General features: G+C 35.9%; 1 long non-coding RNA gene across 2 annotated transcripts in view; it reads left to right on the forward strand.

Moving 5' to 3' along the window:
• Positions 1-19,742, forward strand: part of LOC106482791 (uncharacterized) — a 62,838-nt gene that overhangs the window by 27,155 nt on the left and 15,941 nt on the right. The window contains exon 1 of one of the 2 annotated variants that reach the window (XR_001292233.1): positions 9,921-9,996. The exons of the other annotated variant lie outside the window; for it this stretch is intronic. This is a non-coding gene — a long non-coding RNA (uncharacterized lncRNA). Of the gene's footprint in view, positions 1-9,920; positions 9,997-19,742 lie in introns of those variants that run through there. 2 annotated transcript variants of the gene reach the window in all.

Genomic DNA, 19,742 nt, shown 5'->3' on the forward strand with positions numbered 1-19,742 from the left:
AGTGATCCCTTCAGTTACACAGCTGTTTCGAAACATCATTTTGAAAAATCATGCTGTTACTGAAAACTTGTTTTCAAAATGAAATGAACCTATTTTTTTTTCTGGTGAAAAAAATATATTAAATAATTAATTTTTTTAGTCATCATTAATTCATGCTGAAGTTGTCCAGCTGTTTATTCTCTTTGACCAAAATTAGACCAGAATGCTATAATTCCCATGAGTCCAGATGATTTTTCTGTAGAAGTCTTAATCGAGTTCAACAGAGAGTCCAGTGAGGAATAGTCAAAAAATAGTGAAGAAACACCAAAAAGTACCTTACAAACTTAACAAGAAAAAGATGTGCATGTAGCCATTGCAATGGAATATTCCTATATGCTAACCTATCACACTCTGCTGCCTGTAAGGGTGCACGCAAGCCCTCTTCTGGATGCCACTTGGCAAGCTGAAGAAGTTACAACACACTTTTCATCATGCTTTTCCCACTGGAGATTTCCGTCCAGTCTAGGTTATCAGCTGAGTTGTTCCCATTTCAGCCACAATGAGCTGGCTGAACAGTTTAAATAGTACATCTTTGTCAAACTGGCTTATTTTGACTAAAAGGCTAATGAGTTATTAAGTAAACAGCTGAGCTTTCAGACTTGCAAAACCAAATTGAATACTGCAGTCAGCAAAAATAGCTTCAATTGCATTCCCAGGGAGATGCATTCATTTATGCCAGGAGCTGAATGTAGTTCTCAGTAAAACAATAAAGAGGTATGAAGTTACAGGACTTTCTTACTGACTCCATCAGTCACACCTCCACTGAAATGGCCCACTGCTTATCCCATCCAAAGATCTAAATACCCACTATTACTGTCACTCATTTTGAAGCTGAGATTTTGGAAATTCCTCCAGGCAACCAGTAACATGTCTTGTTCATTGATCATTCCTTTATTCCACAGACTACAATTTACTTTTCTTTACCAGCAGGAAAATGGGAGAAACAAACAGTAACTAGCTCATGTTGGCTGTTGTAGACTTGAATTATTGGTGCTTTCTTTACTCTCAGATATACACCCTGCAAAAAGACAAGACTTGGGTATTTTATTCAGTTCTCATGTTCAGCTCATCTCTGATGCTCACTCATTATTGCAAAAAGAAAGAAAAACATGAGATTGAGAGATTAAATGAGATTAAAGATGAGACAAAAAAAATCCAGGAGTCAGAAATCATAGGTGTTAATCAGGTTTCTGAAGACAAACATAAGGTAGGGAAAGGTAGAAAAAGGGAAATTTCTGTCTGTCTCATTTCATATTAAGTGTCACCTAGATATCTAATGAGTCTAGACTTTTTTATCATTCATCTTCTGCAGTTTTCTGTTATGTGTTAGAGCATTGCTTAAAACATAAAACATGTTTTATTATTCCTTTATAACTCAGTATATTTCTTTTATAGTCTGCTGAATATCAGACACTATTAGGTCAAAATATTTTAAGTAATTCAAATGATATATATTATTTCTTCATGGACTCAGAATTTTTCAAAAATGTTTATGATCACACCTGCCATAAAAAATAAAATACAGGAAAATAAAAGTTAAGAGTCACCTCACGTTTGGCAAATAAAATGGATCAAAAAACAATTTTTCTGGCTCCATATGATACAGTTCAGGCATTTCCTGAGCTACACACCATCCAGCTATTAGGTGACCTATATTTACATGGGAATGTGTGCATAATCATAAATGATATGGAAAAAGGAAGCAAACAATGATGTGACTAAGTTTGTTAGTGGTAGTAAGCTATTCAGGGTAGTAAGAATGGAGGCTATGAAGAATTACAGAAGAGTTCTGCACTGGGTGATAGTATGGAAGATAAAAATCAACATATACCTATACAAGTCAACATATTACCTATGAAAAAGTAAAATAATACAGGTTGGGGGGAAAAACAATTTCAGCTTTACACATGCAATGGCGATCTTTCTATTATTCCTCCAGAAAAAGATCTAGGTGTTATTACATACAGTCTGATGTAAACACTGGCTCAGTGATCAAAAACGTTCAAAAAAAGAAAAAGAAGTTAGATGATTAAGAAAGCAACAGGGAGCAAAACAGCAAGCCTCTCTGTATAAATACTCCGGAAAGCTGCATCTTGAATACTGGGTGCCATTTGGTTTCCCTTTCCTTTAAAGGCATACAGTAGATCTCAGAAAGGCTTATAGAAGGGCACCAAGGCAGACCAGTGATATGGAGGAATTAGGACACTTCAGCTTGGAAAAGAAAGGCTGAGGATAACAGTGGAAGGGAATGATGCAAACATCATGGAAAGAGTGAATAGAAAATGCTTGTCTACTGTGTCATCTTACAGAAGAACTACCAGGAACATCATATTAAACTAAAAGGCGCCTTAACATAAAGATACCACCTTTGGTTCAGGAAGTCCCAGAGCTGAAAACCATTAAATTTGGGGAGGGTTTATCAGGGAAGGTATACACTCACTCCCTTCCGATAGTCTGTCTTCTTCCTCTGCTGTATGTTGTTGTGGAGATGGGATACTGAAATGAACTGCCAGTCTAATCCAGGATGACTGTTCTTGTGCTAGAAAGTCACACATGTACTATTGCAATCAATTGTGAAATGAGATATTTCCTTCTCCTAACTCAGCCTTTAGAAAAGGACATCTGAAATTTAAATTTCTGGGAAAAGTGTTACTTATTTTCTGATAGCACTTAGAGAAAGGTTTTGATTTGAAGCTCTAATTTGTTTCTCTTTCAGGGAAAGTATGAGAGTATATCCTTCATTTTGCGAGGTCTTAGATGAAGTCCTTTCCCTTAGCTAGCTAAAAACTAACATGACATTCCTGATATTTTTGAAGTAAAAACAAGTAGAAAAGAGTTAAATAATATTAAGCCAAATACCTCTAACAGAGATTTTAAAAGGAGATGGAGGAAGCAAAGTCAATTTAAAGAATATTCTATCAAATTTTCACTGGTGTAAGTGATACCATCCATTTATCGTTTAGAAAGGATAGAGTCAAACAGTAGAGGTTTCTGAAAATACAAACTGAATCTCTCCTGTAAAGAAAAATTAAGCTATAAACCTTTTAGACAGTGTATCCTTACAGAGATTAAAGGGCTTCAGCTTTGATATTAATATTATAAAAAAGAAGAAAAAAATTAAAAATATGTAATTTTAACCTTTCTTTTTTTTTTCTAATTTTATCTAAAATTTTTCATCCATTCTGTTCAAGCCTAATGCATCTAGTTTCTGGGTTTTTAAAGAATATCAGACAAATACCTGAGCTTTATTCTGGAATTTATGTGATTTTCAGTGATCTGCTGTTTAAAGTTCCACACGTGAGAGACATTTTGCCTTTTCATTCTTACGTATTGAAAAGTCTTTATATGAACTTTAATTTAGTTTAGTTTTTAAAGGGTGACTGTCTTTACGTAAAATGTTTTTTGAAAGGCTTGGGGAAAAACTGGGGATATTATTGTAAAAATACAGGAAAATTCTGCCTTGTGTATGAATATATGCTTTCCAGTGATGTGAAAAGCAAATCTAAAGACAGAATTGGTTCCTAGCATTTCAATAAAAGCAAAATAGGTTTTCAAGATTCAGCAAGGCATTCTGGTTGCTGTACTTGTCTATAAGGAAGAATAAATAATGTCAAATAACTTTAAGTTTCAAATATAATAGCTATACCAGAAGTATCTAACAACCTAAAACATGCTGATGTGAAGCTAAAGTACAAGCTGAGGTTGTTAGGAAAAGTTTTTTCAACATCTACAATTCAAGGACAGAAAGGTTAAAGTGAGATTAGATTAAAAAATGTCAGATAATACTCATGTTTTAAAATAAATTTTAACATATTATAAGGGAAAAAGACAATTAAGAAGTCACAGTCACATTACAACCTCAAAATGAAATAGCAATTGACTGTTTGTACTATCACATTTTTATATTTAGATAGTTATAATCCAGTCAGTTTAATTCTAGTTCACATTTATGTAATTGTTCTATTTTTCTCATGAAAATAGATTTATGTCATCTTTGTTTCTCACATGGAAATAAGGCATTCTTTTGCTCTGATGTTTATACGTGAAAAGATCATTTTGACATGTCTAAATGACAAACAGTAGGTTCACACAGAGCAGTTCTAATTCCTCAGCTGAAATCATCTAGTCCAGGGCTGTTCCAGCTACCTGGCACTGCTACAAAAGGAACATGCTGTTCCTTTTGTGTCTGGACAGCTGTGGATTTTGCTGATGGTGTCCAGTCTTTCTGTTTCTTTCTCATAATCATATATTTTTTTCAAATGATCACATTTTCATATATAAGCCTCAAAAATTGTCATTCAAATTTCAGAGATTTCTTAATCTGAATAATATGGAGAAACTATAATTAAACATATTTTCACATTGATCAGATTTTCTTCAGGATGTTACTCTGCCCCATTTTATGTTTTTTGTTTTCATCTTGACAAGTCTGCACTTTAAAAATTTATAGTAATTGGTATCTCCTGGGTACAGCATGGAGTGGGAAATGCTAGTTTATCTGTCATTTTATGCATTTTACCTTAGTGCTGGTTTATTCATTAGATAATCCATTGTGTGCATTTCTACAAGATGTCACTATTTGAAGCTAAACCAATGCTTTTTAAGTCTTTAAAAAAAATTACCAGAGTATATACTGGTTGAACAAGTGAACACTTACTATTTTCTGCATACTTTTGTGGGAAGTGAGTGAACAGTGATTTGGACTGTGGTTTGTTACTTTTGAATAATATGGTTAGTGTTGCTTTTAAACCTCACTTACCAGGGCATCTTCCCACTAGCAATTTAAAGGACTTTCATGGTGCTGAAATAAACGTAACTTTCTGCCTGCAATAGCTAGGTATACACTGTGATTCTGGATTTCCAATACTCTTATGGCATTTTTTTTTCTTTTTCTGCAATAAACCTGTCCTAAATATTTTTTTTTCCTGGTAAGTTATCATAAACATTTATTTTTGTAGTGTGTCATAGCCATATTCAGAGTCCATGGGGTCAGACTGATTAGTGCCCAGGTGCACGACTGCAGTGACCTCCAGCATCAAGGTTTTTCATTTGCAGGGCTAATTGGGAGAAATGGCCATGACAGAGGGCCAGTTACAGATTGCGACAATCAAACATCTGAGCTGTCACAAGGATCTCCTCATGAGGCTAAGTGAAGGAATTCCTGAGAAATTTGCCTTGGAGCAATTAAAATAAAAAGTTTGCAGCCTATTACTTGCTCAGTGAAAGGGCAGGGTTTCCTGTAATGGAGCTCGACAGATACTTGCTTTAGCCGGTAGTGTGATCATGAACCTGCAACATACGGTCAGACACATTCACTTCACATTCGCTTCTGGTAACTGGTGAAAAATTACTTTTGAAATCGAAAGACCTGCAATTGATAGCTTTCTAATGATGAGTGATGTGGTTACACCAAGTTGTCAAGAAATATTCTTCTCAAATTCCAGAGATCTTCTGTTTTGTATCTTTACTTCCAAAATTATTTTTGGCTCTACTTAAAAATTTACTGAAGTGTTGTTGTTTGCAGTGTCATTCTGTATATTGTAAAATGATTCTGGTCTCACAGGAATGTGGCAATTCACCGAAGCTGTGTTGTTGTGCATGCAATTAGTATAAGCTGTATCATATCCTACTGGAATCCACACAGGGGTGACGGAGTACAATGTGTTTTGATTAATGACAGTCAGTATTTAAAATCAAAAGTATGTGGAGAACTTCTTTCCCTAATTTTACAAGCCAGTTGCTAATGACAAAAGCTATTCAGTTTTCATTATTTCTTGTGATTCTCCAAAATCCCTTTTAATATTTTCACATATTTCTTATTTTAGTTGTATTTCTTTCTGCAAGAGACCAAGGAACATTATCTTGGGATATTATTGCAGTGACAATGGTCTTGAAAAGCCAAAATTCATAGTTATTACTGGTACTACTGATGACCTAGGCAAGACTTGGGAATTTTATTCTTTTGTCATTGACATTTGCTTTGAGTAAGATAGCTTGATATGTTCATTAAAAAAAAAGAAGAAAAAAACCCCATGAATACTGTCTCTGTACTTCAACTGTAATTGATTGTTATCATGCTCTGTTAGTGGAAAATGAAGAATTTTCCTAACATGGATTTTCCTACCATGCAAGATTAATATCTCAAATTTTTACATGGAAAAGGCAGGGTACCGTGTTAGCATAAGCATCTCCTGTCCCAGGTTCCCTAGGCAGTGATCGAAGAGGTATGCTATGCTAATCATAAACATTACAGAATGATGCAAGGAAAGGCAACAGCAGATTAGGCAGCTGTTCTCCAGGAAAGGGTAGGGGGATGATAATGGATTGCAGACTTGGACCTGAGTCAATACCATGCTGTTGCAGAAAAGTGAAAACACTGGAACACGTGGTCCTCGGCTCTGCTTAACACTGCCAATGTCTGAGCTGGAAGACTTTGTCCTAGTTGGTCAGTGAGAATGATCAGAGGTCTAAGAAATGTGATGCACGAAGAGAGATCAAATGAATTGGGATTGTTTAGCTTGGAGAAAGAAGGAAGACATGAATACAGCCTCCTGAAAGTAGGGTCTCCTGAAATCCAGCATTATTATTCAACTTTTGGCCTAAGTAAATTACTTATCTTCTTCTGTCTTCTGACAAGTCCTAATAGATGTAAGACATAGATATCTGTACAGTAGCTTGCCAGTAAGCCCAAAGATTTTGTCCTGTGTGCACATTTCTGTGAATGTAATCATTCCCTTTGAAAAAAAATACTTCTTAACATCAACTCATTGAAAGTTGAGACCATTATATTTTATTTATTCAGAGATCCTTGTTCTCTAATTTCCTGACTGCAAACAAATCCAAATATAATAGAGTTGTAAGCTGAAGCCACTAATAAAGATTAGAGTTGTTTAAAATATTTTGGCTATGCACTGGAAATGAGACAGTCAGTATTAAGGTGAATGTGTGAAGACAGACAGAAAGAGAGAATATGTGAGGTTCAGCAGTGTTCTGGTAAGAAAGTGATTGTGTAGGTGGACTTCCAAAGACATCTCTGAATAATATCTGTGCAGTGGGTTCCTGATGGAAATGACAGTATTCAGTTCAGTGTCTGACATGAGAGAGGTAAGGGAAAAAATAATGAGAGGAGAAAAAAATAAAACTTGTTTCATTAATCAACTTGTTAAGCAAGAGGAACTGTTCTCCAATGGGCTGTCTATGAGAGCTAAGGTGAGAAGTGGAAAGGAAGTTTTATTAAAGAAGACTGATAGCTTAAAGTGAAACATGGCAGACTGTGAGCACTTTTTAGCTAAGTCATAATGGCCAGATTTTGGGGGACACTGGTAAGAAGAGATTTTCTTAGTGTTAGAGTACTATATAAACCAGTTGTAATACAGAAGATTATTTCAGAAAGCAACTAGTAAAATGAAACAGTAGATGATAAAGTGTACTTCTGCTCACTATTTAAGTCTACTCTTCATGCTCTTGAGAAGCTAGAGAGACATAGAGGTATCTTCTCTGTTCCATCTGCTCATTCAGGGCTCTGAATTACTCTGCTGGGATCTGCACACATATTTAGAAATCAACATCGGAAGTATCCTAAGTGTGCTCTGCAAAACTGAAAATGTACAGTAATTATATATATATATATATCATGCATATTGACTCAAAATACCATCCTTTCTTTAAAAAATTACCCACAGGACAAACATTACATTTCTGGAAGCTGAAAATGTATTGATTTTTCAGTACAAAGACTAACAGTAACATTTTTTCAACTACTTTTTTTTTTTTAACTTATGACCTGAACCAATCTTTATGAATAAACAGGTAATGGTTATGCTGTTTTGGTTCTATCCTCTGGTGTATAAGCAAATGCCTATTTCAGTATCTAAATTTCATGAGCAATTTTGGGGGGGAGGGGAAAAGGATTTTTCAATGCAATTAGTAAATATGGAAGGCACAGCCTTATTTTAGACGTAGTGGAATTACAAAAGCCCATAGATACTGATGGGCTGCCTTCTACTTAAGACAGAAGTAGACTATGTGAACAAATATTGGCACTTCTTACCATCACAGAGAATTTATCTTGTGAGATGCATTCATTTGATCTAGACCGCTTTTTCAGCTGTGTTAAGGAGGGAAATCCTGTAATGAAATGTTTGTGCCTATGTCCTGCTAGTTAAAGCCTTCTCTTCTATGCCATACTGGAACAATGCTTTCTGTATCATTTTTATTTGAAAAAAAAAAAAAGTTTCACATACACATATAAAGTTATTAACCAAAGATTTAACTGTATACCCAGAGGAAAAAAGTTACAGAGTTTCAGTAAAACCTGTTGAAACATGCTAGGAACATCTGAAAATGTTTTTCACTTCTATGCCATGATAAGGAGTTATGAAGGTCAAGTTTGTTTCAGCAGACACAGGCTTTTTCATTATTAAACACCAGAAGCTGCATTAATGGAACTTCTATCCTCCCTGCTGCCCCCAGCCCCTGGATGCATTGCTCTATCAGCTTGTCCTTCTCCTGCCTCACTTTCCACCAAATTCCACTTGCTATTCAGAAACATCTGTTCATCTGACCAATGTCAGTCTGAGCTTGGCTGGTTAAATTTTATGGCAAAGTCATGGAGCATATGGAACCAGGTCTCATAAGAAATATTAATTAATATCACAGTAAGAGATACTACTATCACTGATTAAAACAAAACAGGTTAACTTCAGACAATTCAAGGGTTCTGTTTTTGTGTGAAAAAGAGGAAGATGAAATTGTTCTACAAATTCTGTCTGTTTTATGAGAGTACGTCTATAAGACAAACTTCAATAGGTATTTAAAAAAATACTGTGGAGGGTCATGACAGGGTTAAACTGGTGGAAAGTTGCAAGCAGCAAGCAACAGGAGCCTCAGACAAACGTACCCAAGGACACCGGTGCAGCTGGGAATGATACATCCCGAGAAAGTACAGATAAACCAGCAGAAGCCAGTGGGAACCAAGGTTAAGGGCAAGACAGCCTTTCCAAACAAGCAGCAAGGTACAAGGCGCGACCGCTGCGTGCGTGATCGGTGCAATGATTGGCTCCCTGTGACATAATCTGCACGATGATTGGCCTAGCAAAGTGTGTCTGTGAAACCACTGAAGCAGCTAACTTTTTAAATATGCTCAGAAATAAACAATAAAGGTCTCAGGACGCAACCCCTCCCTGAGTCCGTGCCATTCATCCGCCACAAAATACCACCTACTTTATGACTGAAATCAGCTTACTGGGTAAAGGCAGGTAGTATGTCAATGACAGTACACTCTGTGAACCAGAAACTGGTCTCCATTGTGTTATGTGACCTTTGACAGGAGAGCTTTAATAATGCTTTCAAATCAAAAAATTATGAGCTTAACAAAAAATTATGAAGTTTTTCCTGATTTCATGTGAATTATACTTGATTGGCAGACTATGGTACGTAATTTGTTTGGCAGAATGTTATTATTGCATAATTTGGAATATAATTATCATTAGCATGATTCCTTTCAGTTATGCATATAAACAGAAACAGAATAGGAAGACTGCTGTGTCTCCAACAGAGATGGAAATCGTATGGTATTCTAAGAGACTGTTGGGTTCAAGCGCTTAACTGTTTCTTGTTTGATTTCTCTTCACATTTATTTATATGCACAAAAATATTACAATATTCCAAAGAAAACCTTGGCATCTCTTTTCTCATAAATATAGAAATTGGGACATCAGCAATGGAATGTAATAGTTAATGCTATCACCTTGGTAAACTATCACCTTGGTACTTGAAATAATTACCTTATGCCTGATGCAGATTTTTAATGTCAGTTTAAATAAAGTTTCAGAACTGGATCTCTCCTCTGTTCCTAAATATAGATGGATTTTTCAGGAATACTGACTCCTATCAAACTCCATCCAAGAGAAGGAGAATCAAAGGGCTTTTACACTTGTGACAATATGGCTTCTTTCTGTAAGTGAAATGAATGAGTTTAAGAACATAATTTTAAGTTGAATATTTTTTCCTTTTTTTTAAATTATGGTCCTTCTTTGGCATATCCATTTGATTCATTGTAATTTTCATTGTAATTATGGATCACAGGATTTGGCCCTAAAGTACTATGAAGTGGGAGTAGGGTCAAGCACACTAAGATCAGCTGTTTATAGTGTGACAATCTCACCACATAGGAAAAAAAAAAGTCATTAGATGAACCATTTTAAATCAATTATCTCCTTTTAAAAAAGAAAATCAATCAGTTAAGCATGCAAACAAAAGCAGCCCGATTTTACAGCTTGAACTGTAAAATCTAAATCTGGAGTTCTCATTGCTTAAATTACAAAATTAACATAATCTGGTCATAACAGATTTGGTGATATAATGCTTTGACCAAAGCAGCAGCCATTTTTTGTCTGTTGGTGTATTTTTAAGTCAAATAAACTGTTCTTTACTCAGCACTAACTGTGGACTACGTAGCAAGGATGTATGACTCTCTGACTTTAAAATTAGTTTGTTCTTTTCGTTGTTAACAGTTTTACACAGGCAGAACAGAGAGGTTCTACCTAATTCTGACATTTATGAAATTTTCAGTCTTTTCTTTTCCTTTATCTCACAAAAAAATGCTACCATATACCTGTGTAATATGAAAATTATATGAACATTCAGAAAGCATGAACCTTCCTTTGTACTTGAAATATTCTACACACTTCTCCAAGTTGTATCCTTTTGCTGTTGTGTGCAAGCTTACAAATCGCTTGTAGACTTGAGCTAGTTCAATGCTTTAACCGTGGAACACCAAGAAAAATAATTCAAGGACATCAGTGAGTTAAGTCATGTTTTTCAGAGCATATTTGTTTTTATTCAGCTTTAGCCCTGAGCTGCTTGGTCACTGTACCACTCTTCCCAGTGCTGTGGATTCACAAGGGCTATTTTGGTACAGAGCCTTGTGGAAGTAGAGAGACAGCACAGGCCATAGGTCTTCACGTCACTGTGAACCCTGGAGAGCATGGGGAAAGAGTTGCAAAGAGGGATGGCACGGAGTCAGTCTCAATAAGTAGGACTTACTGGTAATCAGCTTAGTGCCAGGCTATTTGAAAGACACTGGCTGAAAATCATGTTGTTTTCTGTGTATTGCACATCACAGTACTTGGATTTCCAGGTGCTTTCATCATCCTAATCCCCTTTTACCCTAGCTGGGAGAGTAGCAGTCAATGGAGAGTTGACTGTTGTGCAATTCTGATGAGTTTTAAACCATTAATGAATCCTACTACCCGTAGCTGTTTTGCTGCTCTGCCAGCCACACGGTAGGATGCTGCTGCTGTGATAAACCTTATTGTACATCTGTCTCTCAGTATGTTAGCTTTTCTTGAAAGAGGACAATCTTTCTTGCAAAGGAGAGACTTCCTCAACATGAACTTTTACTGTTCTTCGACAATACAAAACGTAACAAACTCTGATGACAAAGGGACGTCACATCTGGTGACCCTATGCAGCAGCATTACATTAGGGTGACCCAACACTGCCTTCATACTGGCATAGTTTAGTGTTCATATGTGAAACTGCTTCCTAAAAACAAAGGAGACTTTTCTTGTGCAAAAGTAGCCCCCACATCTTGTACATACAAATCCATGCTTTGATTTGGTACATCCACTCTCCCTGCACTCAAGGAAGTTTGACAGCATTCTCCTTCCACATAGGGTTTCTGACCATCTCAGCTCTGCTGGGAGAGGTAATGCACAAGGAGCAGCTGTGGAGCAGCTTACAGCAGCAAGGCTCCAGATCATATATGCAGAATTCACAAGAACTGCCTTGTCAGTTGAAATAAACTTCCTCAGCTCCTTCGAAATACCAAATGGCGCTCAGCTTGGGTAACCAGAAGTTATCATTAAGTCAGTCTATTGAGAAGACTACTTGTTGCATGGTCTACAAAAATTTGACAAGTTAGGTATAGGGCAATCGCCCCCCCTCCCATCCTCAAACTTGACTTGCAATAAAAACTTGCCATTTGGACTGTAAGAAACCTGGAAGATAACTTTTTTGTATCTTTTGTTTCTCACAGTTTATTTTTTGCTCTTCCAAGGAAGTCATATATTCCATTTTTTTCCTCCTATCTTGACAAGTGAAGGCACCAAATAAAAACTTTGCTAAGGATTAGTAAAAACAGATCTTATTTATATTGAAACTGAAACACACCTTTTTTTGTTCAGTTTTGGCTGGGATGTGGTTTACTTCTGTAGAATAGAACATTGTCATGACACATATAGGAAAACCATTCAACTGCTCTACTTACATAGGAAAAAGGAAGACGGAGTTCAGCACATGCTGATATAAATTATACTAATTCATCCTTAAGTGTGATAATTTATGTGACCATGTTTTCAAAACTTGAGTTGATGTAGCGTCCAGAAATGCATAAATATACTATTATGTACTGCAGATGTCCCCTGTGTCTCACAGTGATATAAAAACTGAAAAATAGTAATTATCTAAGTAGATGTGTTTTATGAATACAGTGTAGCCCCTCAATTTTGAAACCATAATGAAATCCTTAGTAGTTTTCAGTGTTTTCCTAATCTTCTTTTGACAGCAATATGTTAGGAAATGCTAAATTTTATACCACATTTACTAATTACACATTAGAAGCATAGTAGTACACATATTTTAGGCTTTGCTTTGCTGTGTACACCTGTTGGGGAACATAGGCTAAACTATAAAAATCTTAATATCCATTAAGATTGGGATGGTGGTTTCAAAGACAATTGCATTTATATAAGATATTGTACAAGGTTCAGACAACACTATCAAAAATTCCTTTTAAGGCTTAAGGACATACAGGAAATAAAGATAAAACTTTACTGGAAAAGAAGTAGGACTAAACAGATAGTGAAATATATTAATCCCTTTTTACTGATGTACTCTGCTAATTTACCATCTTGAGTTTAGGTCCTTAATTGATGTATAAAAATACAGCTATAATCAGTAAAATATCAATACACATATTTAACACTAAGTATGAGCTCTTAGATTTGAAACAACTTTAGAGTAGATGTCACCAATAAGCATCTAATTCAGATTTAGGAAGACAGGTTCTCTGCTAATTAGATACCAATAGATTGTTAAAAGTGTAGGTATCGAACATTAATATAGCACTTACAAATGACAAGCTCAACTGTCATGTAATTAGTGCAAAGTTACATAAGCAGTAAATGTAAGAGATCAGGTCCTCAGGGATTTAATCAAGTTTCTTTGGTTTTATGTACTTGAGTTTTCCACGACAACTGCAAAGCTCAAGGGCCCTGAATTAAACACCAAAAAGACCCAGAAAGCAGGGCTTTGCCTTTTCTTCATTAAGCCTATCAATACGCTGAAAAAGGAAGTGCAATATATGACAACTACTGAATGTACAGTAAATGCTCATTAGTAGCTCAATGTCTCACTCAACGCCTTAGTCTATTCCTTACTTTGGGATCATTAGTTTAGATCTTCTCTTTTTGCCTAGTTAAGATCCATCTTTATTTACTTTCTCTTCATGTAAATACCTTGTTCTTTCATACGCCCACAGCGAAAAATTGCAGCAAAACTCCAAGCTTCATCAAAAAAAAAAAAAAAAAAAAAAGGTAGCATAATAACGAGGTAGTGTTATAGACAGGGAACATACAGAGATTTGCTCCTCCTTTGCCCGGCCGCCGGGCCCGTCCCCCCGCCCCGAGGGCGCAGGGCCCCGTGGGAGCCGGGGCAGCAGCAGCCCCGGGGGGCGTCGGGCACCGCCGCGGGGCCGAGCAGGGGCCGGGTCACGGCGGGGCTGGGCGGGGGGAGCCCGGGGGGGGGTCTCAGAACATGTCTGTCTGAATAGCTTTAAAAGCTGTAAATAAAGGATTGATTTTAGATTAAACACATCTGAAATTTTGTTTCTGTTCTAGTTCTTCCTGCTTGTTTTTAAGTATACCAAAAAGCATTACTTTTGTGACCATAAGTAGCGCTGAATTTTTCTTTCAGGGTAATATATTATTTAAATTATTTACTTTCCTTCCCTCTCCTAAAGTGGTCACCAGAAGGGCTTGAACTGGTAGCAGAGTGTACAGAAGGTCAATGCTGTTTAATTTGCACTGGGAAGCTTCCCGACTTTCGCCCAGGTCTGAATTTACCGTTGCACAGAGTGAAAACACGTATATTCTCTTTGGTTTCCCAATAACAGCACTGCTAACAGTTAAAGGAGGATATGTAAGGGGATGAAATGCTTTTGGTCCATTTATACTTTTGAGAAAGAAAGAAATAAGGAAGGAAGAAGAATCTTGGTTTCCTTCTCTTTTCCTCATGCCATACACTGGTAGCACCGATGAGCTGGTAAGTGAGCGGTAACAAGGTGCTCAGGTTACAGCTTGTTCCCTTACAGAGCAAAAGGAAATAAGGAACGAATCAAGACTCTCTCGGCCTTCTCCTCCCAGGACTGTGAATTTATGCTCAATGTTGTAATCTGAGAAAATAAATTTATAATCTGTGTTTTAGAATTTGATTATACAATGATCGTACATAACTTCCTGAGCTCCCTCTGGGCTTGTGATTTTATGAGTTTGTGATTTTAAAGCAAATTACGTATTTTTATTGCTTTTGAGCCAGCTAGAAAAGTCATTTGATCTCCGCAGGCTTATGCAATACAGATATCTTAACCTAAACTTTTAGATGAAGTAGAATATTGTTTGGGTTTGCTTTATTCATCGGCTAATTTATTTTCCTACACACAGTGTCCAGAGGCTGATTTTTTTCTTATATGGTTATGGCTTTCATTCATGGCAAAATATAAATAAATTGTAGCCCTAAAATATTAGAGCTAATCATTGCTGTTTTCTTTGCAACAACTTGCGAATACAAAAGCAACCAAATTCTGTTCTGATACTTCCCATAGGAACACCAAATGGTGGTTTATGAATATCATTAATATAATATGCAAATGATGTTTGGCTTTTGCTCCTCTATTTGGGGTAACCTAGTCAATCAGTCAGATGTTACTAATGAGCACGTTGATGAAAGCTTATCCAGCTGCTGAGAAGGTCATTGAAATGAGAGACCCTGCTCTCTCTTCACTTGCCCTACATCTAGAATACCGCATGTAGCAATGCTTTGACTGATGTTTAACTGAAGTCACTTGTGTGTTAATTAGGGAATATGAAGTGAGTTGCTGCAACATTTCCTACAACATAAATATATCATAATATAAGCTAAAGGGATTAATTTAATTATATGTGTATTGTTAAGGATTTTTCAAAATAAAATCAAGATAGCAAATTGTGAAGGCTTCTTATGATCAGAAAATGCATTTAAACATAAAGAAAGATTGTTTTCTAGACAGAAGAAGAACCAACACCAGACAGTACATTTAGGGCTGAGTTGTTTGTTTTTCAGTTACAATTTTATCCAAATTTTTTTCCAATCACTTTTTTTCAAAGAAACAGAAGTAAAATTTAACTTCAGCTCTTCCTAATTAAAACTCCATACTGTTGCATAGACACTCACGCAGTTTTAAAAAACCCTCTAGCTGACTGGAATAGTTGCATAGGATAATGTTACACAGGACATTAAATCTCTCAAACAGGACAGTTGTTTTTTGTCTGGATGGTAATGGAAGTCTTCACTGCAAGGGTCCTTGTAGCAGCATTTTCAGCTGGATCAGAAGAAACTCCCCTATCTCCTCTTCTGCTCAGTTCATATATATTCCAGCTGGCCATGGTCCTATATGACCACTCCAGCAACATGCATAATTCACCAGTATTGATTGTCTTAATCTACATACAAAACATCTCCTGACTGTCTTACATGATGATTTCTGCATCTACAGTAACAGTTTCTACTATTCACAATTATGTATAGGTTGGTCAACTCTGCAGCAGGAACCACCTGAAGTGCTCTAGGACAGCCAGATTCCCCACCCAGGATGTTTATTGCCACATTCAAACGTACAAATTGGTCTATGCGCAGCAGGAGCTGCCTGGGGCAATCTTTAGACCCTTCCAGAATTCTTACCTGGAGAGCTCATGCAGCAATTAGTCAAATATTTTGTTGTGAAGGTGGCTGGGAGTTCAGTCAATCACCTTGTCTCAAGTGGGTCCATTGTCTCAAGTGAGCCCACTGTCTCACCTATGCAAACACCACCTGGGGAGCTCCTGCATCACTCAGGGAATTAATGACTTAAGTGCACTGGGTGTTTACAGAGGCCCAATCCTGATGCCCAGCTACACCACAATTATTACTATAGAATAGATTTGAATTTCAACCTCATATGTCCCTTATAACTTAAATTCCAGAGCTTTTGCCACAGTATGTTTTCCACTTAAATATATGGCTTGAAACAAAAATTCCTAAAAGGAAAAATTGCAGAACAATACTTTAAAGTTTGCATAAAACAATTTGAAACAATGACTTAAAATGCTGAAACTAGGAACAAAATGTCATGCACCAAAAAAAAAAAATTAATTTGATTATTGATAGTTTTGAATGTGAGTATAGCTGGGAATGCAGGAGCATCGTGCCATTTCTTTGCTTTGGATTGCAACAGAATTTTACATTGACCTAAAAAGTTGACTCTTAGACTACTGCATTATACAGAAATATCACCATACAGTGAATGTTTTTTGGAAGGTTTTGTTCCATGAAAGTTTGATTATTATGGCTTTAGTCAAAAATAGATGGCTTAAGGATAGCTCAGCTGAGGAAAGAACTGAGGCAAGAAAGTCTGTGTGCCTGGAAACTTCAATTCTGACAGAATACTATTCCTGAGAAATCTAAAACAGTTGTTTCATTATTTTAATAATACATTTCAGTATTATATTTCTTAGTGGCCTTTTATGGTGGAGATACTTCTGCTGAAGGTTTGAACCTTTGGACAAGGAGTACCCCTCCTTGTCTGCATAGCTTCTTCAAATTTAGCTTAACTCCTGTAGGGAATTTCTGGAAGGGAAATGTCATATCCTAAGAAATCACAGCAATGTTGATAATCTTTTCTATGAAAGCAATCATCTGCTGGTTAGCTGAAATGCAGCTTGTAAAATCCCTGATCAAGTTAAGCTTAAAATGGAGGGCACTTCACTAAAACTGTAGACCCAGCATGACAAGTACTTCTGGAATACATCTTGTCTCTGCATCTTATGTTCAGCTGCAGTAAAACCTATCTAAAAGTAAAACCTTTTTAAAAATGCTTGCAATCTCAGTGGCCCATTTGTTTCCAAGGTCTTTAAAAGGCAAATTATCCCAGATTTTTGGCTAGTCCAATTCTGGATAACTTGTTTTGCACAAACCCATGTTTTATTTCCTCACAAAATAGAGATTAACCCCTTCAGCTTTAGTGGGTCAGTAAAGATGGGACTTTATTTTGAATGTGCAGTCATAGCACATAGCTATGCACAGATGTATAGCAATAAATGCATCACAAAGTTCCCACATTGTCTTAGCCATCCAGTTATCTCTGGACTAAATACTATGAACTTAAGTAGTAGACTATACAGCAATATCACATCTACCCTTCAACCCTTCAAGGTAAATGTTGGCCTAGCTTTCAGAGAGGTTCATGAATGGAGACTAATTGTAAAAGGATTAACTCTTCTGAAATCAGTGGGACCACACAGGTGTTAAAAGTTATTTCTATGTATATGGAATTTGCTGAATTTGGCATTTTGTTTTGTCCAATAATTTTGACTTTTTCAATAGCTAATCATAAGTTTATCACACACTTCATACAGTTTTCATTTAAGTCAACAGAAAAATTCCTATTGCAAGAGATTTTGGATCAAGACCATAAGTGTATTGCTTAAATTAGGTATTGAACTATCAAAATATTTTCATTACTTTCAGGCCCCTCATAATCCTGATTGTACCACAGAGTTCTCTTCAAGTTTTTATGGTCATATATGAAAATTTGGCAAGAAAAATTCAGCAGTAGCAGATTTAGACAAAGTGTCATTTCTTTGGATAGCATGTTTTGAAGTTTTAAAACCTTTAAGACACAACTTATTTGAAAATATTTAGTTATCTTCATACTCACTAGCCTGTTCTTTTCCTAGAGTAACATAAAAAAACCCTTTTGCTTAAAGGAAGAGCAGTACATAGGTAGAAAACAATTGAACTTTCATGATAAGCTTATAATTTGAAAAAGATAAAAAATGAAAAATCAAACAAAGAAGATTGATATCTAGATTTTTTTCCACATAGCTTTACTAAATCTGTTTCAAAATCATTTAAAGTCAGTGCAAAAAACATTCCTCAGATTTCTATGGTCTTTGCATTATGCTACAAAAAGAACTGATAAAAATGATTACTCGTTTAATAAATTTTACTATTTATTTGAAATATTAAATGATTTGTTATGGGGAATATTCATTTTTTGTTTTCACAAAGCTCTAAAAAGCAATCTAAATAGAAATCTGTCTTCAAATATCTACATTTTAGGCACATTTGAAATATTAGCTAGTTTGCTACTGAGCTCGATGGCATTTTTCCAACATATTAGAAACAGAAATTTAATTGATTATAAGCAACATCCTAGAGCCAGTCTGCTTTTGCCATCAAAAATGTCACAGAAATATTTAAAGCGCTAGATGTGAAGCCCGATTTTGATTTAATAGAGGAAATCAATAAGCATGAAAGAAACCTGGTTTTGTTTTGTTAGTTTTTTTTTTTTTTTAATTTGGTAGGGTCCTTTAGATTTTCTGTTGTTCCTTAATACCATTGGTATTACCTTTTAAGAAAGAGGAATGACATATCAGTCTGTTCTCCCAGGGCTGGTAAAATTCAGGACGGCTAATTCTAGGAACTATCCTCACGGCCGTGAAGCTGATATTCACTTTTTCTTCTATTCTCCTCTGCTTAGCACTCCCTATTCCAGGAAAACAGCCAAAAAGGGATTTACCTTAAAGAGGCTGAATACCTTGTGTAATGATGAGCAGCTTCTTGGCTGACATTGTCTGCCAATAGATGATGAGTGCTTCTCTTTACAAGTAGACACCACTGCTGAAATTTTCAGGAAACATGAAAATAGCTCTCAGCAATTCAAAAAATAATTGTCACTTCCTCCCTCTTCACAGAGGGAGGAGAAAAAAAAAAAGAGCGCCTCATAAGGAAAAAAGAAAAATAGTGATAGGCTGATTAAGCGAGTAACACAGTGTAATAATTACTTTTTCATTCAGACTGATTTTGTGTCCACTTAATTCAAGGTCAACTTTCAGAAATACATTTTGGATAAAATTAACTTTTCTAGGAAAAAAATGTGAGTGTTTCCGCCTTTCATTAAAATGGGTAATTCTAAGTTTCTTCCTGGTTGACAAATCTTGCTTATATTGACATGTCATGTTATGTAACTGATAGTGAAATAACAAGTTATGGGATGTAAAAAAAGTACAATTAAAAGATGTCTAGATTGCTTATAGCTCTGCAGCTATAAGCTTTAAACTTAGGTGTCTGGTTAAAATTTAGCCAAGGATATAAGCTCTTTACAAAGCAGAAGTCCCTGGAAGCTCTTTTCCAATGTGCTTATAATTTATATTGGAAAACATTTTTCTTCTGCTAGTTGTATTTTTTAAAACTAGATACTTTTGTAAGAGAAAATTGAAATTCTATGGCTACTGGAACAAACTTCATTGTGAGATCTTTCATCTAAAAATTATTAATAGTTTCCAATATCTGATAAATATCATATCATAAAATACTCCGGCTGAATTCAGAAGCTAGCTCTTGGA

Source organism: Apteryx mantelli, chromosome 2 (assembly GCF_036417845.1).
Source record: "Apteryx mantelli isolate bAptMan1 chromosome 2, bAptMan1.hap1, whole genome shotgun sequence".
NCBI classification, from domain to species: Eukaryota; Metazoa; Chordata; class Aves; order Apterygiformes; family Apterygidae; genus Apteryx; species Apteryx mantelli.